This window comes from Lolium perenne, chromosome 7 (assembly GCF_019359855.2).
Source record: "Lolium perenne isolate Kyuss_39 chromosome 7, Kyuss_2.0, whole genome shotgun sequence".
Lineage (NCBI taxonomy): Eukaryota > Viridiplantae > Streptophyta > Magnoliopsida > Poales > Poaceae > Lolium > Lolium perenne.
This window is the reverse complement of record NC_067250.2, coordinates 227,575,578-227,583,873: the sequence shown is the minus strand read 5'-3', so window position 1 is coordinate 227,583,873 and position 8,296 is coordinate 227,575,578. Positions and strand designations below refer to the sequence as shown.

The window sequence follows — 8,296 nt, the reverse complement described above, 5'->3', positions numbered from 1 at the left end:
GTGACCTTCGGGCGCCAACTTCCTGTGCCGACGGTCCGGTTTGCGCCGACGGTGACCGTCGGTGTAGACGTCAGTGTGCCGACGGTGACCTTGCGCCGACGATCAGCTCCGTCGCCGGTTGACGAGGGCCTCTGTGACGATGGCCCCGACATTTGGCCGTTGGCACATGGGCTGGCCGTCGGCACATGCCGGCTCTCCCGTAGTGGACGTTTGTCCACATATGTTTAAAATGTATACTCTGTTGATCCAAATATTAATGGCTGAGATTAAAAGATAATAAGCGTTATGCACCACAATAAATATGTACATATGAGTACTTGACAGGTTAGGACAACCAAAAAAATAGTGCCATAGTTGATCACGAGTCATAACCTTCTACAAAAAGATCAGATCTCATAAATTCTTGTCTTCTGGTGGCAAGAAAGTGCTTCTCAAATTGATTTTCCTAAACAAACTTGCAAAGGAATAACAGATGTGATGTCTCAATATTGGTGGGGTGACGATGTAAATCGAAAAAAGATGCATTGGCTAGCCTGGTGGAAGATGTGTGTTTCGAAGAGAGAAGGGGGAATATGCTTCGTGATATCCATTGTTTTAATCTTGCATTACTAGCTAAGCAAGCATGGCGTCTCATACAAGAACCAGATTCTCTCTGTGCAAGAGTTTTACGTGCAAAATATTTTCCATCAGGTGATCTACTCAATGCCGAACTAAAGAAGGGTAGTTCCTTTAGATGGCAGAGTATATTTGTTGGGATTCAGACTTTGAAGAAAGGTCGTGTATGGCGGATTGGAGATGGAAATACTGTGAATATTTGGGAAGATGAATGGACTCCCAAGGGCTCTAATCATATGGTCTTCACAAGAAGAGGAAGTAACCTGGTCTCAATGGTGCGTGAACTAATTAATCATGTGACAAACCAATGGGATGAGGAGCTTATTAATCAAACGTTCTGGCCAGTTGATGCATGCAGAATCAAGGTACTACCCTTGCCTAGTTTTGAGATGTCAGATTTTATTGCTTGGAACTTGACCAAGAATGGGATATTTTCCGTCAAATCAACATACTATGCGGAATGTGAATCACAGTTTGGCCAATGTGTGAATCATGTACAAGCCTCTCGAATGTCTAACCCTCATCCAATGTGGGGGACAATATGGAAATTTCGGGTGCCGGCAAAGGTAAAAATCTTCATATGGCGCACAATGCAAAATACAATTCCATGTCGGTCTACCTTAGCTAAGAGGCATGTCAAAGTTAGCGGGCAATGCCCAATTTGCTTAAGAGGGGCCGAGGATGTCAAACAGCTGCTTTTCCTATGGCACCGCGCCAAGCAAATATGGGAGCAGTTGGGGCACAATTTGTTAATCTCAGAAGCTTGTGAGATTGACAGAGCCGGACATGCAGTCCTTGAATCGTTACTTTGCAGTGAAAGGGTATTTAATTCAATCCTGGGTCAATCCATTATAGCTGAAAACTTCGCGGTCACGTGCTGGTATCTTTGGTGGGAGCGTAGGCAAGCCGTTAATGGAGAGAAAATACAACCAGCCTCCAAATCTGCTTCAGCAATCATGGCTCTTATAGCTACTTTTAAAGCTGCAAACTCCCCTAAAGCAAAGGCGAAGAAAGGGATTTGGATAAAGCCTCCACTAGAGTTCGTGAAAATAAATGTGGACGCTTCTTTTGATGCCGATGATATACGAGGTACCACAAGAGCAATTATCAGGAATAATAGAGAGGAGTTTATTGTTGCATCCAGTATGAAGATCGAACATGCTCATGATGTATTAATAGCGGAAGCTATTGCTTTAAAGCAAGGGTTGGTTCTGGCTCAATCTTTGGGGTGTAACAGAATCTATAATCTTTTATCTCTTAATAGTAGCCCCCCACTACAAGATTTTCCTTGCACCACGTGAAGCCACGTCATCGAGTATTCATCCTCAAGTTAAAGCGTTCGACTCGCCCCCAGCTTCCTCTTGCGTGGGCTGCTCAAGTTAATTCGTTCTTAAACGTGGATTGACTCTTCTTTATACACGAGCAGTTAATAGTCCATCTCTACTAATAAAAGCCCCAGAGGGGCTGATCCGGAGGATCTTGGCCATCAACTTGGTCTATCCAACGACTCAAAGCCATTCCGTGTTTGATGGGCGGACAACACCGTCAGTTCTAATCCCCCGCTAACCCACCCAGATCAAATAAAATTCCCCGTGACGTCGCCATCCCATCGCCGCCGCAGCCCTGCCGGCGTCGCCGCCCTACAGCCCCTCCTCCTCATCCCTCCCAGGCGACCATACAAGCCCTCTGAGGTGTCCGCTGCCATCTGAGGTCCTCGCGTGGTGCCTTCAACCGCTGCAGGAGCAGTTCATCATTCATGAGTTCGAGCTCTAGATGATCTGAGTCGTCGGCGAACCTCCATGTTTTATCTTCCATCCTTCCCTTCCACCCGGCGAAGTAGTGCTGCTCGATCCCCAGTTCCCCACCCGTCCCCCCTCCATCCCAGTGCTCCGTAAAAGACAGATCCGCGGAGATTGCCGAGACGGTTGCAAGTGAGACATCCGCAACCATTTGATTCATGTTGATAGATTCTAAGTTTTTTTTGGATCATCTGGTTGATTAAATTTTACCCTCTCCTGAAGATGCGGGCTTTGGAGATAGATCAACACTGCGTATTTGCTTCCTGGATGAAGATGCTCCGTGAAATTGCCGGAAGCTTAGACATAAGAGATTCGTTTCAATTATACTACGAGACTACCATCCAGAAATCGGAAACTCTATATTTTATTTGAACAGCACAACCCTCTTTTATTTGAACAACAGAGTCATTACTCATCCATGCATTTTTCATCTTTTGCAGCTTAGGCTTCAGCTATTTCGATCAACAGATGTGGAGGCGTGTCCTGCTGTGTGCTCTGGAGTCGCAAGGTTCGGGCTCATCTCATTGATGTTCTATTCTTCTTTCAACAGAGAGATTCCCTAGCTTAATTTATCCCTTCAGGTAGATTATGTGCTCCCTATACCTGAGAACACTTCTATATTAGGTATCCAGGATGAACTCACCCAAATCCGTTTAGACTAGATGATTCAGTGGTTATGAATTTCCGCAAAGCATAGTTTAATCTGGCTCTAATGCATATTGTTTTTGAAAGACATTGTTTCTATGTTCATATTCTGACAAATTAGTGGTTCGCGTGGATATGTCACTACCTTGTAACTATTGCTTGCTTGGAGCATACTTCAAATTTCACATAGCACTATACAGTGACAGTTTTTGATGTTCTCATTCATTTGATAATTGTTTCAGGTTTGTTGTATAGCATATCCACAAGCCACTGAGGCCAGACTAGCATCGGTCATTGTCATGCGGTCCTGCTTGACTGAAGGTATGTGTTAATAAACTCCTAAGCGATGTTGTATGAATGCACCTCAACAATATGTGAATATTACAATCACATCGGTCATACATCTGTTACAAATAGATGATATACCACATGGAGGTTGTTATGTTTTCCCCACGTGAAGACATGAATCCTCTTACCACACAATTAAAGTAGATTTTTCCCGAATCAATCTACTTTTGGAAATCACAACATTTATTAGATTGTTTTTGGGTTGGTTTCATGTTGGATGAATGTGTTTACATTGTGACACAACAGATAAGTAAGCGTTGGCAATGAGGAGAGGAGGATGTGGAGAATAGCACATATTAATGCTCACATCCTACTAGGCAGCGCATTACATCAATGGCAGCAGTGGCGGTGGAAAGGAGGAGTTCAATGTGTTTAATAAGATGGTTGAGTAGTTCGTACAAAAAAGTTACATATGGTTGTTAGTTTCTTCATTCTATTCATCATAACGAATACTGAAATTATTTATTTATTTTTCACGATGCAATTTCACACATTTGTATCTGATACCATCTATCTCTATCTGCAATTTATATCTACCTTAATGTTAATTTCTTGCATGCTACATATGCTTGTTGGGAAATTTAGCATTGCTTATTCCAGGGTTAGTTTACTATACTTGTGAACCTTCTGTCCCGCACATGAATCCACAAGTTTATTGACGGTGTATCAGCGTTGGGCAACTCTAGGTTTGTTGCTTGCAGACTTACCTAGAGCTACCATCTTGGCTGCTGGCCATTCTTGGTGCCGCCGTGGAGTTTCAGCCACACCTGTGTTATTCTCATCAACCACCTGATCACCTTCCGACGCCACTAAGTATTACTTCATCTGCTGCCACCCGATATCTGATGGACTGCTGCAAGGTCTAGCCCTAATGCAAGATTGAAACAAGATATACAGTGTAAGTGTGAGACACATTTAACACAAAACGTCTGTTACAGGTGATTTTCGAATAATGGAGGATTAATAAAAATTTATAAAAGAAGAAAATTTTCAACTTCGCAGGTAGTAGTGAACGTGAGATGCTAGCTTGTGTAAATTGCTCAATTGATTTGATGATCCAGTTTTTTGGAGTGTTTATTTCTTGTTAAAAAAAGGTTTACTTGTTCAACGCCTCCTGATGCTTTTAATGCTTTTGTTTGAACAACTTAGGTTTTTGAATTTGGCTTATATGCATATGGAGACTAGCTGAATTCAGCTCTGAATGAGAAGGAATTAGTTCATATTTGGAAGCTAGCTGATGTAACCGAGTATAGTCATCAGCGTTATGTTTCCAGCAAAGAAATGGTATACCTTATTTACCTTCTCCGTGGAGATCTCACCATATTTCAGGACTGTAGGAGGTGTTACCTCAACTGAACCGATTCATTCTTTAACTTTTTTGGGAATGCTTTTAGGTCACACGATTTTTTGTGACTTCTCTTTGGTACTTGATTCTTCTGTAGGATGCCATTAATTTTTAAGCTCAATCAAATAGCCATAATTTTGTTGTGCTTCTGCAGCTCAGTCCTTTTGAACTACCGGTCAAAAGCTTTATGTTCATGCCATTAAAGCAACATGTTCTACTATTTTTTTGTCTTCACTACTGTTACCATGTACTTGGAGTTCTATTCGGCATGTACCTCTGGCAGGGGTTCTCCATATTAAAGATGTACGTTGGGTGTTGTGACCTTGTTCATGTCAAGATGCCATTCCTAATTCCTTCTATTGTTGGACCATCTAACCATTCATTATGAGTTTTATTTCCTCTTTTATGCCAGGTGGGACATGTATGGTAGCAAGCTTTGAGAGTACTGATCATCAACCTGAAGTAAATATTGTGGGAAAGCAAAAAAGTAGTGGACATGAGTGTTGTGCCAGACTATTTGATGGGTACATGCCACTTAATTCCTATGCTGGTTATTTTTGTCCGCTTAATAAATGTATCTTGCCAATTGATAATTCTTATATTTGTGTATTCTTATGCAATATCACCATATCAATTGAGTACATTGCATTGATAATAAAGTCCTTTACAAACCAAGGTAATACTTTGGAGTTTTTTACACTCGGTTGCGAAATATAACCCATTACTTGCTAGATTAATAAACTCCACCTTTCTTTATTATCAGTCTTTAACTTCTAATGTACTTTTTGTACAATTGATCCAATAATAATTCATGCACATAATACGGTTCATTTTGCATACTAGGTTTGGAAAAATCAATATATTTGGTGAACTCTTATGGTTAATCACTCTTCGGTTTCTTGGACCAGAGGGAGAAGAGACCTGATTATCCATACCTTCGTTATTGTTGCTAACTAACATCATTTGATTTGTCGAGGGCATCATTTGAGACACTGTTATAAAAAAATAATCAGATGCTTGTGTATTGACCGCTAGGCCATTTTCTCCAGCTTCACTAGGAACAATCGTGGAAATGCTTTACGTCTCCACACGATATAGAGTATTATTAGATGTATTTGAAATTATATATTGTCATGACTACTAGGCCATTATCGTTTCTGTACAAGGCACATGTTCATTGAGAATGAACTCACACATGCTAGGTTGAGAGAACTTCAATCTTCGATAAACAAATGAAGAAGCTGCACCATTACAACATCGAGGATGGACTATTGACCACCATTTGTACTAAATACTCTATTTAAGTGAATGATAAATAGTTGTTGACATTTTGTACTTGTATATACCACTAATTGTTATTAATTAAAACGTGCGTTGCACGTGCACTTTTACTAGTATTAACAAAGAAGCTAGCCCACGTTCATCCTCAAGAAGATAAAAGGCAGCCGCTGATTATGACTATCTTCTCCGCTGCCGTAACCCACCATCTCCTGGCCACAAATGCAGATGAAACGGACTCCATCATTCATCAGCATCCATTACCCTGCAAACGCGGGAGAAACTGCTCCATTTAGTTCTGTCGCTTCTGCCTTGACGTTTAAATACATGATTGTGCCGTCATCTAGCGTGCCACCTGCTCCACTGCTCGCATCTTCATCTTTGGCGCCGGCCTTCTTCGAAGGTAGTTGGATGTTCTTATTTCTTAATTTTCAGCCTCCCCTAACATTTCCTATTCTCGAGCTTATGTTCTTGAAATTCTTCAGATTGCACTCCAGCTCCGTACATTTGTGTTTTGCCGGCAAGGGCCATTACCAGTTTGTTTCTGTAAAGTTGGTGCTCCATTTCGTCATTGATCTTCTTGCAACCCAGTTCTAAGAGGATTGATCTTCTCAGCTGCAGCCATTTTATGCGAGCTAAGTAGAGGAGTTCTTGCTTCACCCGCCCCGGCCGCATATCGCGCGGACAGCCTCCATCTAGGCGGCCCGCCGTCAATCACTGACGGTGTGGCCGGATAGTGCGCCATGCCGGCATGCTGCATGTATCGTAGCACGACTTCCATGAACTTCTTGCGCCAGCAGCCAATGTTCGTGGCGAGCGATAGAAATCGGCCGCGCCTGTTGGGATGCGAGACCTCCACCTTGGCTGTCTAGGTAAGTTCCCTGCACGAATTGAGGGTTGATACGTTATTCACCCCCAATGACCCACATGCAATTGTGAACTGTTATCTTCTCTTAATTCTTCAACAGATGTCTCCATGGGACGCCGGCGTCTTGATTCGGATTTGCACATGCTGATCGATTTTCTCCCCTTCTCATAAAGCTGATTACACCATGCAGGTTTCTACCTCCTGCTCCTCTTGCTGTTTTGGTGTGGTTGATACTTCTTTGCCCATATTTGATTACATGCAAGAAGAGTGGTGTTTAGAGTTTGCACAATGTAAGTTGTTCTGCAGACTTTGGAACCCAACAAATTGAATATTTCAAAATCAATAGATTTATTTTCTTGATTGTATTTCAGGATATACTACAGCCTAATAAGTCTTAACATGAGGAGATGGAAAGGCATTCAGTACAGTTCATTCATGTGAGCTTTCCTTTTTTTTTCTTCATTGCTTAAATACTGAGGCTACTTAACCTCAATCCTTTCCCCAGGTAGAACTGCTGCATCTTATTTGTGGTTTTCTCCATAATGACATATGATTTCTTATTTAGGAATGAGAGTCATTGTTATACACTTGGAGAAGAAGCTTCTAATGGTTAGTTCGACCACATAATGTAACCAAGAAAACATGTCACTACTGATGTTTATGTTGAACAATCAAATCAGACTTAGCGAACTGTGTTTTGTTGGTATTTGCCTTCTCTTTCGCAAACTTTTGGATTGCTAAATAAAAACTTTTGTCAGTGTTCAATAACTAATTTCACAAATTCTTATTGGTGGTTCCACTATGAAACTGTACGGTATATCAATTGGCATGCTAATGTTCCACATTACTGCTCAAATGACAATTATGTATAGTTAACATGAAATTTATATACTTTGTATGTAGGAACGGCACAAAATGCAGAGAAATTTATGTATTTGGTTCAGGAGACAACATATAGAATGTTCTTGCCAGGCGTAATCTTTTACTTTGTACACACTGTTATGTACCGAATGTTTCATTGAGTAATTCTACTCACTTCTATTGTTTCTAATATATAATATAAGGAACTTTTTCGGCCCAATTGGATATTTTTCTCGAATAATTTGTACATGACTCTTTGCTCATTGCCCTTGATTTTGATATTACCCTATTATTTCAATATCCTTATTCCCTCCAAATTTTAATGTACTATCTTATACGTATTTGCTTACCTAATTGCTGCAGCAACGCGCGGGGTATCATCTAGTATCTATAAAGTTGATCCCCACTATCTTCATTTAATGTTTGCAAGCTGCTCATGCAAGACATCCACGTCACCTGACTATCCTTGGCCCTCAGATTGAGTTTTCAATCAATTCTGTCCATTGATGTGTTCCATTGTGTTATGTTGAGCTTGAA

The 8,296-nt window shown here is 41.1% G+C and overlaps 1 long non-coding RNA gene across 1 annotated transcript; it reads left to right on the top strand.

The window, feature by feature from the left end:
* Nucleotides 1-2,164: 2,164 nt before the first annotated feature.
* Nucleotides 2,165-3,193, top strand: LOC127312066 (uncharacterized). Its single transcript, XR_007858107.2, has 2 exons — nucleotides 2,165-2,546; nucleotides 2,637-3,193. It is a non-coding gene; the product is annotated as an uncharacterized lncRNA (long non-coding RNA).
* The last annotated feature ends 5,103 nt before the right edge of the window (nucleotides 3,194-8,296 follow it).